This window comes from Epinephelus moara, chromosome 14 (genome assembly GCF_006386435.1).
Source record: "Epinephelus moara isolate mb chromosome 14, YSFRI_EMoa_1.0, whole genome shotgun sequence".
NCBI classification, from domain to species: domain Eukaryota; kingdom Metazoa; phylum Chordata; class Actinopteri; order Perciformes; family Serranidae; genus Epinephelus; species Epinephelus moara.
Window position 1 is genome coordinate 19,351,808 of NC_065519.1, and position 17,769 is coordinate 19,369,576.

Genomic DNA, 17,769 nt, shown 5'->3' on the forward strand with positions numbered 1-17,769 from the left:
AGTATGTCGTCCAAAATCATGAAAAACAGTCATATTGTAGTATGTCATCCGAAATCATGAAAAAAAAGTCATGGTATAGTATGTCGTCCAAAATCATGAAAAAAACTCATAGTATAGTATGTCGTCCAAAATCATGAAAAACAGTCATAGTGTAGTATGTCGTCCAATATCATGAAAAAAAAACTCATAGTATAGTATGTCGTCCAAAATCATGAAAAAAGTCATAGTTTTGTATGTCGTCCCAAATCATGAAAAAAAAGTCATAGTATAGTATGTCGTCCCAAATCATGAAAAAAAGTCATAGTATAGTATGTCATGCTAAATCATGAAAAAAAGTCATAGTATAGGATGTCGACCAAAATCATGAAAAAACGTCATAGTATAGTATGTCGTCCAATATCATGAAAAAAAGTCATAGAATAGCATGTCGTCGCAAATCATGAAAAAAAACTCATAGTGTAGTATGTCGTCCCAAATCATGAAAAAAGTCACAGTTTTGTATGTCGTCCCAAATCATGAAAAAAAAGTCATAGTATAGTATGTCGTCCTAAATCATGAAAAAAAGTCATAGTATAGGATGTCGACCAAAATCATGAAAAAACGTGATAGTATAGTATGTCATACCAAATCATGAAAAAAGGTCATAGTATAATATGTCGTCCAAAAGCATGAAAAACAGTCATAGTATAGTATGTCATACCAAATCATGAAAAAACAGTCATAGTATAGTATGTCGTCCAAAATCATGAAAAAACGTCATAGTATAGTATGTCATACCAAATCATGAAAAAAGGTCATAGTATAGTATGTCGTCACAAATCATGAAAAACAGTCATAGTATAGTATGTCGTCCCAAATCATGAAAAAAAAGTCACAGTATAGTATGTCGTCCAAAACCATGAACAAAAGTCATAGCATAGTATGTCGTCCCAAATCATGAAAAAAAGTCATGGTATAGTATGTCGTCCAAAATCATGAAAAAAAGTCATAGTTTTGTATGTCGTCGCAAATCATGAAAAAGTCATAATATAGTATGTCGTCCTAAATCATGAAAAAAGGTCATAGTATAGTATGTCATTCCAAATCATAAAAAAGTCAGAGTATAGTATGTCGTCCCAAATCATGAAAAAAAGTCATAGTATAGTATGTCATTCCAAATCATGAAAAAAAAAGTCAGAGTATAGTATGTCATACCAAAATCATGAAAAACAGTCATGTGGTTATGAGGCGGGGCCGTTTCTGGTTGATGCACTCCACCTGGGCCTCATTCAGATGTCTCTCTCTCTTCCATCCTGCACACGCATCCGTGTGGTCACCGCTTCACGGCTGCTTGGCTCTTTGTTTCACTGCATTCACACACCCTCACTCATCCATTCATTGTACACTAATGATTACTGACACTGATTTTTATGTTTATGTTCTATGAATAAATTTTGATTATTTTTTCATCGAACCCTCGTCTCTACTCCATTTTGTTACAATCTACGAGGGGGTTGTAACATATGCCATCAAAACCCATGAAAAAACAGTCATAGTATGTCGTCCCAAATCATGAAAAAATGTCATAGTGTAGTATGTCGTCCCAAAGTCATGAAAAAAAGTCATAGTATAGTATGTCGTCCCAAATCATGAAAAAATGTCATAGTGTACTATGTCGTCCCAAAGTCATGAAAAAAAGTCATAGTATAGTATGTCGACCAAATCATGAAAAAAGTCATGGTATAGTATGTTGTAAAAAATCATAAAAAACCTCATAGTATAGTATATCGGAAAAAAATGTCATAATGTAGTATGTTGGAAAAAATCATAAAATACATCTTAGTAGAGAATGCTAAAAAAAAAGTTGGGATAGTATAGTATGCCAAAAAAAAGTCATAGTATAGTATGTCGAAAAAATCATAAAGTAAGTCTCAGCATAGTATTCCAAAAAAAAGGTATAGTAGAGAATGTTAAGAAAAATCATAAAATACGTCATAGTATAGTATGCAAAAAAATTGTCAAAGTATAGTTTGTCGAAAAAAATCTAATAATATAGTATGTCCGAAAAAAACCCCATAAATGATACTGTATAGTATCCCCAAAAAATGTCATAGTATATTATGCCAAAAAAAGTCATAGTACAGTATGTCATAAAAAATCATAAAATACGTCATAGTACAGCTTGTCAAAAAAAAAGTAAAAAACTTTATAGTATAGTATGCAAAAAAAGTCATAGTTAGCTATGCCACAAAAATGTCATAGTATAGTATGCAAAAAAAAAAAAAGTCATGGTATGGCATGTCGAAAAAAAATCATAAAATACATTTTAGTATAGTATGGGGGGAAAAAAAAGTCATAGTATAGTGTTTCAAAAAAAATCATTAAAAGAAGTAATAGTTCAGTATGCCAAAAAAAATGTTATAGTATAGTATGTCGCAAAAAATCATAAAATATGTCATAGTATAGTATACATAGTATCACATGGGGCGTTGGTTGCCCATGTACAGAGGCATTGCCTCGCTGCAGCGGCCGCGGGTTCGAATCCAGCTCGCGGCCCTTTGCTGCATGTCATTCCCCACTCTCTCTCCCTCTCCCCATTTCACTCTCTGTCCTGTCATTAAAGGCAAAAAGGCCCACAAAAATAATCTTTAAAAAAATTTAAAAAATTATAAAATACGTCTTACTTTAGTATGAAAAAAAATTGTAGTATAGTATGTCGAAAAAATCATAAAAAAGTAATGGTTAAGTATGCCAAAAAAAAATGTTATAGTACAGTATGTTGGAAAAAAATCATAAAATATGTCATAGTATAGTATGCCAAAAAAAATGTCATAGTATAGTATGTTGTAAAAATCATATGTGTCATGAAAAATCATAAAATACATCATAGTATGCCAAAACAAATGTCATATTATAGTAAGTCGTAACAAAATCATAAAATACGTCATAGTATAGTAAGCCATAAAAAATGTCATAGTATATTATGTCAAAATAAAAAATTCTCGTAGTATAGTTTTTCGTAAATAATCATAAAATATGTCATTGTATAGTATGCCGGAAAAATGTTATGGTATATAATGTCTTCAAAAATCATAAAGTAAATCATAGTACAGTATGCCATCAAAAATGTCATAGTATATATATGTCAAATCTTATATGTACATATATATATATATATGTATATATATATATATATATATATATATATATATATATATATATATATATATATATATATATATGTATGTATGTATGTATGTATGTACAAAAGTAAAAGTGCAAAAGTAATGGCAGCACTAGTGGGATTCCATATAAAAACTGGAACAGAATCCCGCTACACGCCTATGCAATGAATAAAATCATGAAAATTTTAGCCTACAAAATTTGGACAAATATATATTTTGAAAAGAAGCTGCAAGATTTAATCCTTGGGAAAACGGCATTTAAGATTTTTGATACTTTTTAAGACCATGCAGACACCCTGTATGGCACAAGAACATCCTTGGTTTTTAAATTATATTTCTAAATCAGTCTGCAAAAGATTACAAAATTAATAACAATGAATAAAACCAGCTTTTTAATTATCTGTCCTTCATGCTAAAAAGATGACGGGAATTTTTTTGTCACTATTTATCATGTCCTTTTCTTAACAATGACCTTTTGTAGAGGACGTTCACATCCTCTTATGTATTCTTTGTTACACTTGCGTCAAGCATCTTTCGTTCATATTCACAGCAGCTCTGTCTGTTCTATTACAGCTCTGTGTGTTCATCAGACGTGTGTCAGCCTTTTGTTAAGGTCTGCCAAAGAACAGGTTGTTCTCTCCCTCTCTCTCTGCCTTTGTGTCTATTTCCTGCCAGATGCTGGATTGGGAGCATTAACAAGACAACCCTGAAAATGAAAGTGCAAACGCTCGGTGATATATCATCCCTCACCAGCTGTTCTCTGTTTGGAAGTCTCTCCACCAATCACCGGGCAGGACCACAGGAAGTTGCCATCTGTGGGCATCATGGTGACAGAGTTTGTGGATGGGCGTTGAAGCTGATGTGTTATCTGGAGCAAATGAAGTATGATACAGGGAGAGAGAAGGGGGGGGGTGGGGGCAGGAGGTGTGAGGACGGAAATGGAGAGATGGACAGAGAGAGACCGGGAGGAGTGCAGTGCCTGGAAGACAAAGAGCCAAGCTGGGAGAGGGATGGATGAAAAGAGAAGAGACAAGGCCTTTGCACCTGCTCTGTATAGAACACAAGGTTCTGCTATCACACGTGTGCTGGCTGCAGGCCGATCAGGCTGGTCTGCTCTGGCTTTACCTTCCAACACCTTGCTGCCAAATCCTCCTCCTGCTCCCCTTCAGCATCCTCTCCTCTGCTGCTCTGAACTCAGAAACCAACCAAAAAACTCTTAACCTTGTAGCCCTGTGAGAGGGAGTGTAGAAAATTTGATTACAGTCAGAGGTCATGATTGCTTTTTATGGGTGCATTAAGCCTTATGTTTAATCTGTTATATTATGAAATGAAGGTAAGATGATCACCTGGAAATAAGAATCGTTCTGTTTTCATCACTTTAGAATGAGCTGTTTACATTTATGTATGAAGCGGGTCCTCCATGTTGTTCTACAGTAGCCTAGAATGAACAAAATAAATGTTTTTGCATCAGCCACTAAAGTTCTCCTTCACGCTTGGCACACATGAGAAGTTTCATTTGGTTGCAATCTGCAACCTCACCACTAGATGCCACTAAATCCTACATGCTAGACCTTTAAAAACAATGACATGTACGCCCTGCAGTACCCCAAAGCACCCCTTTGGGAAACTGTGGTCTAGTAAAGCTGTTTCTTGTCTGTTTTTTCACATGACCTCTACATATGAAACAAAATCTACTAGGGCTGTCAAAGTTAACGCCTTAATGACGATTTAACGCAAACTCTTTTTAAGGCCACTCATTTTTTTGATACGCAATTAACACATGTACCTTTTTTTATAATTATGACCCTTGGCCCACCCGTTTGGGAAATCAGGAAGCGATGCAGCAGTGACTTTATGGGTGGCTAGCAGAAACAACCTTTGTTAGCAGAAAAAGATAAAGAAAGGCATCTTTTGAATGGCAAGTTCAGCTCCAAAGCCCTGCCATAAACTATTTGTATTTACTGTCGATGTGAATTCAGTTACCGCCAGAGTACATCGAGCTGCTTAAAAAAGTTGTCCACTCCCATGTTGATAAGGGTATTAAAAACTTGAGAAATATTCCTTTAAGGTACATTTTCAACAGATTAAAAAATGTGCAATTAAGTTGCGATTAATAGCGGATTAGCTATGGACAATCATGTGATTAATCACGATTAAATATTTGAATGGATTGACAGCCCTACTTGTGACCTCTCATCACAGGATGCATGTCTCTGAACTGTTAGCATTTCAATCAAGACTGATATTTTACCTTATTAGACTGTTTTTCATACCTTTTTTTGAGGTGAAAGGAGATAAATCTATTCAGTATTTCACAGGAAAAAGGGCAGATCTTAAAAGTTTGAAAAATTCACAACACTCTGTAGCATAAATTATTATAATTATTATTTTCCTGCCTGTGTAATCATGTCACAACCCCTTAGATTCAGCTTATGACCCATGGTAGGGGTCTCAACCCCTATGTTGGGAACCACTAGTCCATATAAGATCTAGTAAATAAATGCAAATTCAGCAATAGTTTATAGTAACAGGAAAACCTTACCTCCTGGAAGCCATCTAGCACTCTGACCAGGAGAGACACCTTTAAGAAAGAAGACCACATAAAGTTAAATATATCATAGTTGTCTTCATCATAACTGTTGATTAATGGCTCTTTGTTAGTCCACATCAGCAGCTATACTACCAGTTTACTGCTAGTAAACAAGTATGGAGGAAGTAAGTATTTTTTCCATGTTCAAAACTAGAATGTGTAACGTTTGCCCCATTATCTGCAACATGTAGTCCAAGAATGCCATTGGATGAATGCCTCTGCTTCACCTTACTTCACACATATTAAAAGTACAGTCAGCTACCTTGATGATCCATGACTAGAATTCAGTAGTGAGACATCTTAGTACCCACAGGTAAGTTCTCCAGCACAGTGGTATGGCAGAAGGTCATTACTACATAGCTGTTTTGTGAGTAATATCATAATTGTGTTGATGTTAAAGGTAAATCTGTTTGCCAGAAGAGGGAACTAGAGAGCTGTAAAAACACCACATCCTGTTTGTCAACAATGACACACACACTGACTGTTGATACATCAAATACTAAGAGGTGAAATGTCCTCAGTGCCACAAAATTTCAGAGCAGCTAGGGTCAAACAGGTCAGAGATTCAGTCACTCTTATTTGTTCGCTCATGTGTCACTGAGGGCAGTCTTCAGTGTAGTATACAGCAACACACTGTTTTCTGTTTCATTGAGCATTGATGCCTATTTTAGAGGGTCCTTTCTCAGTCCCGAGGTGTCACGCTGACGGGCAGCGTTTGCCCCTGCCGAGGAAGGATTCAAGTAAACACACGTTGACATTAAAAGCTAAGAGCGCCCTGCCAGCTCTCGATGGGGGGTTAAGGGTTAATAATAGGCATGTGCATTTGCTCATACTTGCACACACAGCACACAGGGTTCTAATTGTGACCAGGGGCCATTGTACATCAGCTAGTGACTGACATAAGATGACAGGGTCCCCGCCTCTGATCTATTTTATCCCAGCGTGCAGTTGTACTGCTCATTGTCCCTTAAGCCTGCGGACACCTATTAGCCCTCATTAGCTCCCCGTGGTTCAGCAAGACAAGCTGTCAAATCAGCAACAAAGGATGTACAGTATTTGTTGATGTTGTTCTAACAATCATTGGCTTAGGTTGTGACTTGGAAAAATTCACTTCAAGGAAACAGCACTGACACAGAGAACATCAATGGAATGTATCAGCTGAATATTAGAGCAAGATTCAAAAGTATGCTGTGCAGGATTTACAAAAAAACAATGTAAAGATTCAGATCTATCATCACTTATGACCCACTAGAGGTCTGTGGCAGTATATTTTGTTGTCTTCAGGACATTTATAGCGTGTAGCCCCCAGCCAATAACTGTACGCAGGCGAGATAAGAACTTTATAAAAAGGCAGCCATCAGGAAGTAGCGGCTCGCATCCATGAGGAAGCTACACAAATCACGAACACAGCGCTGGAAACAACACCAAGAGAACAAAGCTTGTTCCAAAATGTGAGTGAATCTTGGGTTGGCTGTCACTTTCATAGGTGAGCAACATGGAGTTGGCTTGTATTCTGTTGGACAGGTAGGTGCTAGCAGTTAGCTTGGCTACTGTAGCTTGCTCAAGAATCAGCTTTTCTATTAAAACAAATATAACGTTTCTACAATAGTAGCTAAGTAGTTTATTGAGGATGGGCCAAGACTGAACAGCAACTAACCAACTCCTGTATAGTACACATCTAAGGAATAGTCTGACATTTCGAATAACAATATTAGCTTTCTTGCTCAGTGTTAGACGAGCAGATTGATACCACTCGTGTGTGTGTGTCAATTAAAGTCTGGGTAAAGTACAATCAGTTATTTCTTTCCTACTTGTTGAAAACGTGAAACAATTGAGACTGTTAAACTGTTTTTCAACAGTTTGGTGTCCAGGATTTTTTGAGCAGCCCTGAAATCATAGCTGGATCTCTGGATCTATCCTTAACATAACCCCTCCCCTGCTAAAAGCTAGTAACAATAGAGTGTTTGCTACATTTCATAAGCTCTTTTCGCTCTTTCAGTCTAATAAATACATAAATTGACATCTTTGTGAAATGCCGTCACAAATGTACATTTCAGTCTATCAGCCCGAATTGGCAACCGGACCCAGCATTTTCTGCCTGTTGTGTGTTGTGTGTTTTGTGCCAAAGTTAGCTGCTGTTACTTGCTGAATGAGAGGCAGTCGCTTTGCAGCAGCTCGTTCTTTAGCTGAGCATCTACAGCGGACACTCTAAGCATTTCAGAACAGAGAATACTGCTTGATTTTGACAATCTTTTTTACACCTAATTTCATGATACTTTTTTTAATCATTCAAATTTGGCTGGTTAATTACAAACTTTTCTGTGATGTGACAAACTCAGGTCACATATTTATTTTGCTTTATCCAGACTTTGAATATGAGGCTACAGTCAGGTGATAGTTAGCTTAGCTCAGCACAAACTGGAGTCAGGAGTAAACCACTAGCGTGGCTCTGTCCAAAATTGTTTTTGTTTTTTCAAAGAATCCACTGAAAAGCACCTCTGAAATTTAGTTAATTCATTGTATAATTAAGCAATATTACACAAGAGGGTACGGTGTCCATTTTAGGACATCCTTAGGTTTCAGAGTTAGGTTTCAGACCTGAGATGAAAAAGCATCAGGTCTCAGGAAAACCGTCATCGGGTCTTAGAAAAACCTCTGTCAGACTTCATATGAAACAACCTCAGACGAAACAGCCTCAGGTCTCAGACTAAATGGCCTCAGATCTTAGACGAAACAGCCTCAGAAAGATCGGCCTCAGAAAAAAATGTCTCAGACCAAACGGACTCAGGTCTCAGATGAAAAGGTGTGCTTTAACGTAATTTGTGACACAACAGTGATGCTGTCAGGACCGAGGCACTTGCACCTAATATGTAAATATAATGAAAGATTAATAAAAAAAACATTTTGCGACTGTTGTCTCTGTTTACATTGAAATACATAGGCCTCTAGTTTCACAGACCGGGCGAGGTGGAGGCGCGGCACACCTGTGCTTCGCCAACTGGGTGTGGCCAGGCGGATTTTGCAAGTTTGGCTGGCGCAGCTACTCCTCTTTCCCACCTCCGTCCCTCCTACCTGCGCAAGTCGGAAAGAGGGAGGAGAGAAGGCGTGGAGTGGGTTTTACACAGCCCATTCACATCACACCAATCAAATGAGCTCCTCTCCTCGCCCTTAAATGTGCCGCACAAAGGCGTAATGAGAGTTTACTCAATTCGCCATGGCAGAAGAGAGCAGCAGCGTCAGATGGTCAAACTTCTCCCAGGAGGAAACTGATGTTTTGGTCCGGGAGGTCCAAGCTCGCAGTGTCCGAATATACGGAACTGCGAGCAGACCTCCACGGGCTGATGATGCAAAGGTAGCCTGGGAGGAGGTCACCACAATTGTAAATCAATGTTGCGTTTCTCTCGTGCGTGCGCGCGCTCTCTCTTTCTTTCTCGCAGTCTGACTCTGTTTCTTTTCTTTTGACTTTTCTAAGATGGCAGATGCTGAATATATACTCCCTATCTGATGCTGTGGCTGTTTGTGGTTGGCTGAGAGGGATGTGAACTCATTAGTTTGCAGCTGTGTTAATCAAATCAGGTTGGGTTTCCATTACGCGTGCCAAACGGTGCCAATCCCCTTTGATCTGACATCAGNTCGGTCTGCCAAACTACCAAAGCCACACCCATTTCAGCGCACCTCGGTCTGCCAAACTACCAAACTAAGCACGCCTCAGGTTGCGCTGCTCGAAACTAGCTCTGCACGGGGTTCGCCACCCTGCACCACCCTGCGCTGCGCCGGGAAAATAGAGGCCATAGGGTCTGATAACTGGAAAAGACTGAGTCATGTCAGTAGACTAATATATGTAATAAAACCTATTAAACCACTCTAGCAAGTAGGTTGAACGATAGTAACGACCTAGCAACAGACCCGTTTTCTAGTCCCCGTTCAGTCCACTAGCCAATATGAGCTCATTACTTTCTAGAGAACATCAGGTTTCCCACACTACATAAATAACACATATATGAGCACAAAACTGCTTGGTTAGCTCAGTCTTGTTACGACTAAGATATCTACTGAGAATTTTTTTTTTTTCATTTACACATTTAGCTCCTACATCCACAAACTTCACATGTATTTTCAAACTAGTAGCGCCGTGTCATCTGCATATCCTAATAATAGCTTTTAAGGTCATTTGAAATAAAGAACAAAAATGTATAAGATAAACGTTGTCATGGAAATGGCGGAGTAATATTTTTTGTGATGAGTCAGGTGTGGTGTTACGCTGATTTGAGCACATTCTAAATGTCTTGTTGACCAGTCAGATTGCTTGATCGGAACTACTTATTGTATAACATGTTGTTTGTTTAATCTGTACAAAAAAAGTATCTTCCTTGAATACTTGTGAGTCTCCAAGAAGTCACTGCTCCCGGCCAAAAAATGATTCGACATATACTCCTCTGTAAAACCCCAAATTGATGTTTGTACACTTAGCAACCTACCCTAGGGGGGAAGCGGTTAGCACTGTGACAGGTGGACTTCTGTGAACCTTTGGACAAAGCCAGGCTAGCTATTATGTCCTGTTTCTAATCTTTTTGCAAAGCTCAACTTAGCTGCTGGCTGTAAAGCTTCGTATTTAATGGACAGAAATCAGAGTGGTTGCAATTTTTTATTTAATTCAGCAAGAAAGTGAAAAGGTGTTTTTCCAAAAATGTCAAATTATTCCTTTAATAATAATTTTAAAAACAAAAAATCATGCTCATATCAAACGAATGTGAAACGGTTACTGTCTTTTACAATCAGCACTGTATGACATATGTCAGAATGTTAAATAAACTGTAGATTTGCACAAGGCTCCTGCATAAGGACCTGTCAATGTCACTGAGAGAAACAACTGCATGCCCTCCATTTTCCCTCCACTCTCTCTCTACCCCTCTTCATGTGTCACATAGCTTCAGTTTTGCTCAACTCATCCTCTTGCCACATTCTGCACCTTAAGAAAACTCATCTACCTCATCCCACTTCTTGTTCTACAACCCCCCTCTGTGTTTGCCTTCCTGCTTCACTTGCCTCCTGTCTCATTCCCCGCTCTCCCTCCTTCCTCTCGATTTTATCTGGGAGAAGTTTGCCTGGGGTCATTCACCTGAGCCTCCTCACCTGGCCTCTGACAGGCCTGTTGGGACGGCAGGCCTGCCTGGTGAGGATAACGGTTGTCGAGGGCCGTGGGGGAAAGTAACAAACTCTGTTTTCTGTCATGATGACATACCTGAGAACAGCAAAGACCTTAGGGATTCACTTCGCAATGAGCGCACAGTCAAATACAAACAGACTGGAGTTGATTACGATATTGCCAGGTGGAAAGAGAACTGTGGGGAAATCACTCAAAAAGTGTTTTCAAGCTCTATTTATATTTGGTTTAGCAAGAAACTTTTTCTTTTCATACAGCTAACAAATTGATTTTTTTTTTTTTTTTTTTTACATACCTGAGGCTACAGTAGAAAGAAATATTCTCGTCTGTGGGTTTAACGTGAAGTTTGTGAAATGGAGTTGGATCAATTTAGAGCCCACTGCTCTTTATGTAATGTCAGTCGTGTGTCTTTTAGTCACTGGCAGTTGATGTATGTTTGATTAGTGGGACTGGAACCGTCAGCGATCAGAGATGACGTACTGTACTGAGCCCCTACTGCTCCTTCCACCACCACAGCTTCCAGCCATGCACCTGTTCCCTCAGCCTGCTGTATCTCTCTCACACACACACACACACACACACACACACACACACACACACACACACACACACACACACATACATGTCTGCGCCTGTGGTTTCAACTTGGCTTTTTCTCATTAAAGACTCAGTGAAATTTGACAGGCTTTGACAGTGAAGGTTTCCACATAGATCCTGCCATAGTGACAGATATCCGACAGCTTGATGATAACTGCTGCCTTATGGCAGAAACACAGGTGTCCCTCATGGCTGACGACAATAGGCAGCTCTGAGTGATGGACGGGTTTGATGAAAAGTTACAGAGCTGGAACAAGTGGAAAGTGTGCATGCTGGGACAAAAACAAGACAGGGACTGTGAGCCTGTGTGAGGTCACTGTGAAACTGACTCAACGATGACAATACTCCGTCAATCTGGTTCAAATGTTTTGACGTTCACTAGTTGTACTTAGATGTAAGTTTCCCCGATTTCAGTTTATGAATGTGTGTGCCAAGTCTCACCAATTCCTCCAAGGCCCCCTCCATATTTTTGCACCTACTCCTTGCCCCCCCGCCCTGCTCCTTCTATTCTTTACCGCCTCCCCCTCCACCTTCTGCTTGTAAATCAGCTCCTTAGCGCTGCTTTTAATATTGCTTGAGTGTGCAGTCTTTTTAACGCGCTCTGGCGTTCACTCCTCTCGCGTGCCCTCTGTCAACAGTAAACTTTCTGAAAAGCGAGCTTAACAGGCCGTGAAAGGGCGGCACAGATGGCTACATCCTAGGTGGTAATTATCAACCACTACCTCCCAACACACAAAAAAAAGAAACAAGCCAAGGTGTTGCCGTCAGGTCAACTGATGCCGCTGACACCTTCGTAGGCTCTCTGGCAGTGAGCTCAAACCGACGTACGGGAAAGGGCCTTCTGGAGCCCAGACAGCACGTTGACAGTGTCATAGGTCAAGCACAGCCATAAGAGGATGATTTTTGGCTTCAGTGCACATCAGCCAGGCAGAGATCTATATTAAAGCACAATTCTACTTGCCAAGAAAGTAAGTTTTGCCAATATACTATACTGCAGGCGCTAGTTTAGCTTAATGTCACATCTTGTTTATCTGAACTTCCTGAGAAGTATGTTAATTGCATTCTAATGGGTTGGTTCTGATGTTGTGTAATGTACAGTAGACAGGCAATAAAAGCCAATTAGTCTGAAAGTGTTTCATTCGGCACAAGGTGTTGGTAACGGCTGAGTTTGTGCACACTCAGAGCAAGCATGAGGCTGCGTTTCAAAGAGCTCAACCATTCATTTCGCTGTAGATCTATTAAAATTGAAGGTGACAGCTAATTTGAATCCTCTTTAATTTGGGAGAAATTTAATACACTACAAGGTGATAGGCAAGGCTCCCCTACCTCCGTACAAGCCGCCCGCCGCATGCAAAAATATGTAAATGCTGCTCGTATTAGAATCTTTGTCTGGTTGTCATTCTCACATGGGGCACATCAAAGCCATATGACCTGATTTTGCACCTGCTGTTTAATTAAATTTACAAGACAGACACAGTCTCCACTCCCGGTGATATACAAATCTGGCTTTATTACCCCGGCACTGTAATTTACAAGGCAATTTACTGCTGGGCGGTAATGGTGCCTGCCAAAGTGCTCCCTCTGAAAAGATACACAAACATGCACAACAACAAGTTATCCCATTCCGCTTCATGAAGATGGGACCAAGAATGCCAAGACCACTCTATAAAATCTAACTACCTGACTAGTGGTTGTGTTATCGAGGCGCACAAGGCACGTATGCTCAAGGTACTTGCCTTACTCTTCCACTTACTGGAATGTCCATTATCATATAAAGTTAAACTGTGTTTTTTTCTTTCTTTAAAACCCGCCATCAACATCTCATATAAGAGTATTTTTTGTATTTTATAGAAATCTCAGTGAGACCAAGGGGACCACAAATGTGCAGATGAGCTAACCTGAATTAGGTTTAAAACAAAAAGTGACCATGTCTTACAATACTTTTCATGCTCAGGCTGTACGTTTTCTTTCTTACCCTGCCATTCACTCCTTGCACGCATGCTCACTCACTATCTCTAGGTGTCATTGTCTCGGTAGGTCAATTGAGTCATCAGTTGATTCACAATCAACCAATAGCACAGCGACACACCTTCTCTGTCAGCCTATCATCTTACTGCTCCTCATTTTAAACATGGTTCTTTCTCTGCCATAGTTCTTTCTTGCTGCAGTCGTGCGCGCCCTCCACCTCCCCATCACCACCTAGTCTTTACGGATTCATCAGCCTCATACACCTCAGCAGCCATCAGCCTCAGAATCATCAGCCACCTCCACCACCCCCAGTATCTGGACTCCATAGGGGGATTTATCTTGCTGCCGCTCAGATGTCCCTTGATCACAAAATATCTCCCTCTGGTGTCCAAGCGCCAAAGACTTCTGTTAAACCTTGAGCAGCAAAAAATATCTGGTAATCTGTGCACTCTTATTCTGTATTAAACATTATCGTTACGTTACTCTTCTGTCTCTCCTGATTGAACTGGCTTATGCTTAAAATGAACTGGCTTATTAGCGTGTTTTCTGACCACATCTACACCAAATGTTTTTATAGCTGTTCCAAATGACCACATTTGCAGGTGGGCTGAATATTATGCCGTCATAGACAAGTGTGGGACATGATGATTGTCTCGGGAGAAAGGGGCTAAGAGCACACATTTTCATACTGTCTCTCCTGGGAAGCATTTGATAAGTCATACTCATTTATAAACACAAAAACTGATATATATTTGTTTTGTGCTGAATGAAAAAGGAGGGCTTAAAGGACAACTTCGGTATTTTTCAACCTGGGCTCTATTTCCCCATGTGTATGTGTGCGTATGATTCATGGGTACCACTCGTTCTAAAATTGGTTCAGTATCGAGCCGCGAAACAAGCTAAAACGGTAATGGGGGCAAATGCGTCCGTATAAAAGTGCTTTTTTTCACCACTGACCAGTTCAGATCGCCAGTGCTATCTCTGTAAATAGCATATGGTAGCGGCCCTGGGGCAGTGGTGAGTGTGAATGAGTGGAGTCAGCTGTCAGTCAGTGTTGGAGCAGAAAGGCGGAAGGTGTCCCCGCTTGGTAATGTAAATGAGTATGTGTGTGTGAAGCAGCACCTAGATTCCGACATCGGAGAGGTGACCATCCGACAAGCACTTCTGATAAATGCTGGTGCCTTCAGAGCCTACAGGTGGACCCTAGGGTGAGAGTGGGACTTGTGAAATGCTACATACACGAAGTAGCTATAATAAGCTCAGCAGCACAAACCCAGCTGCAGCAGCCGCTGTAAGAGCAAGCGTTTGCAAATGAGCACTGCAGCAGCAGCAGCATACAGCGAAGTAAAAGAGTGAGTAGAGCACAGACAGCTTAAATATCCCAAATGGTGCTTATGATGTATTTTGTATATGTGTACTTTGACTAGTTTTTAGACTCTCCTGCATTTCAGCTAGACGACTATGTAAATACCGAATATGTTTAAAGATGATATTTGGTGTTTAGACTTTGATTCATCACTCACCACAGGCATACACCAAGCTCAGCACAGCATAAAACCACATTAGATACTGAGCCTGACAACAGCTGTTACATAGAGTTTACTATATGTGGACTGGGCTCCAGCTGCCATGTGGCCATCCCCTGCTAGGCACCTCTGCACATGAAGTGAATAAGATATCTGGTGAGCAACTTCAATATGAGGGCTGTGCATCAGCCATTGTGCAGCCATTCTTTAACAAAGCACCTCCAACCATTAAAGATAATGTAAATATCTGGTGACATGGATCAAAGGTAAACCCAGATATTACACAGAACTTAAGACACATTAGCTATGCTGCAGATAATTACAACCTGAGATGTGTTAAATATGCAAAACTTATTGTTTTGAAGTAAACAAGTAAACTCCTCTTATTAAATGTTATGTTGCAAAGATAACCAGCAGAACAGATGACTGACAGTTCAAGGATATATATCAGTTTAAGATCAGCAATAAGCACAGCTGAGCAGTGGTGGAAGAAGCATTCAGATCTTATTAAGAAAAGTAGTTATACCACAGTGTAATATACTTAGAAGTAAAAGTCCTGCATTAAAAATATTATTTAAGTAAGTTCATTTAAGGTACCAAAGGAAAGGTATTCATCATGCAAAATAACTAATTTCAGAAAATACATTCCATTATTAGGTATTAATTAGTGATACATTGATGTTTACATGTTACTAATGTTGTAGGCCACCAAAATGTAGTGTAGTATAGCATGAAAATACCCAGGTAAAGTACAAGTACCTCAAAATTACACTTAGGTGCAGTACTTCAGTTAATGTCTACCACTGCAGCTAAGTAACAGCAGTATTAACTTTTGAATAGAGCAGGCCGTCAAATAAAACTTGAGCTTTGAGCTAAAAATGAGCAACCCTCAGATATCGTAACTTTGCTCACAAGCAACATCTGCAGATGACATTCCCCTTGTGCAGTAATACTTGACTTTGTGCAAGTGGGCCAAATGTGGCCCACGATAGGGTGCCTGTTGGCCCATTTTCTAATTCACAATGAAAATAAATAAATCGACAATGGTTTTTTTTTTTGTACTTTGAATGTAAGAATGTCCCCAAAAGCAAAAAAAAAAAAAAAAAAAGCGGCTAATCCCCTGAACCCCCCCATAGAGGTCCAGACTAAGTCCTAAAATTCCAAAAAAAAAACACCACTGTGTACACCTGCACATGGCTGCTTTCACTGGATTTGCATCTTGGCAAAGATGAGTGAGAACAGCAAATGTTAAAAGGGTGAAAATTGGCAATTCACGTATTTTATATGCTGATAAATATTATTAATGTTTGTTTATTAACAGGCCCTAATGTCTTTTGTTTCTATAAGTTACTGGTTGTTAATGTATCCAAGGTTCCCACTTTATTAATACATGGATAAAACACATTTCGACTACAGAGTCTTCATCAGGGTGAAGATAAAGCGTGATCACCCTGACGAATCAATGTATTGATAAAGGATTTTTAACTACAGTCAGAGTGCCTCGGATGCATTTTTGGACTGCCTGCCTGTACTATGGACTTTTACACTGAGTGAGCTGGCCAATTGTTGTTTTTTATTTTTAAGTGACTCTTGAAGAGCATTTTTTTACAACTAACTACACAGAGCCTTAACCCAGTGCAGCACTCCCTATTTTGTCCTCATTATCAGTGACTTTGGTTGTGTGTCTGTATTGTGTGTTGCAGTTGCCTAATGCTTAATTCATTTTGACTTTATGGCCCTGTGTGTAGAATATACTTTTTTGTTACTTTGGTGACTCCTAGTGGTGGGGTTAAAAATGACACTGTAAAGTACAACTCATGCCACAGATATTCAAGCCACAGTCATGTAATAAATTACTAGCATAAAATAAAGAAGCCACAAATGCTACTACAAAGTGAGAGGGTTTTGCTGTTAAACCCAGAGTTACAAGAGATAAGACTTTACTAAGAAGATTAGTAACATCCTGTAAAGCATCATGCATTTATTAATGTAACATTAAAGGTTTAGTTTGGCCTTCTAGGTCCTGGTTCTGTAGAGTTTAGGGGTTTGAAATGCTGCAGCAGTTTATGTTGAGGTGTGCACGCGAGCATGCATATGTGTGTGCGCGCAGATATGCGATTGCATGTGAATCTGAGACATGCCCCTGGTTGCAGTAGAGTGTGCATCTCAGGCAATCCATAATAGATGATGAAATTTGGCAAGCCGTCCAGCCTTATGGTCCTTTCCTCCTCCTGCAGCTGCTTGTTTTCCCAGAACTCATCTGTGCTGCTGACCAAGAGTTGTGTGCGTATGTGTGTGTATCCGAGAGAGAGAGAGAGAGAGAGAGAGAGAGAGAGAGAGAGAGAGAGAGAGAGAGAGAGAGAGAAAGTGTCCGTATGTCACTGTCTTTGCCCACAAGCACTCCACGAGCATCTTTCCATTCCTCAATATGTCAGACTTGAATATGAAAACGAGCAACTTTTTCATCACTCAACCACCATGTGCACATATGGCCACAAAGCTGATGGTGAATGTCAAAGTTTAGTGGAAAGGCCAAGGAGCAGTGACAAAGCGACAAAGCACCGCAGACTATAAATCCAAGCCACACTGTGGTGACAGACACAGATCACAGCCTGGTTTTAGTGCTGTCAGACCAGTGTTAAACGGGATCATTTTACGGATGTCATTTCATCAAAAAGTTCTATGGATACAACTGTACTGAAATACTGTCTCAAAATGCGTTTAGTGCAACTTGGATTTTTATTTCTGTAGTTTTGCCAT

At 39.8% G+C, this 17,769-nt stretch overlaps 1 long non-coding RNA gene across 1 annotated transcript in view; it reads right to left on the reverse strand.

The window, feature by feature from the left end:
• Positions 1–3,934: 3,934 nt before the first annotated feature.
• LOC126401534 (uncharacterized) overlaps positions 3,935–17,769 on the reverse strand; it is a 221,419-nt gene continuing 207,584 nt past the window's right edge. Inside the window, exons 6-9 of the long non-coding RNA XR_007571086.1 lie at positions 5,707–5,745; positions 4,511–4,602; positions 4,290–4,394; positions 3,935–4,143 (exon numbers count right to left, since the gene is read on the reverse strand). This is a non-coding gene — a long non-coding RNA (uncharacterized LOC126401534). The remainder of the gene's footprint in view (positions 4,144–4,289; positions 4,395–4,510; positions 4,603–5,706; positions 5,746–17,769) is intronic.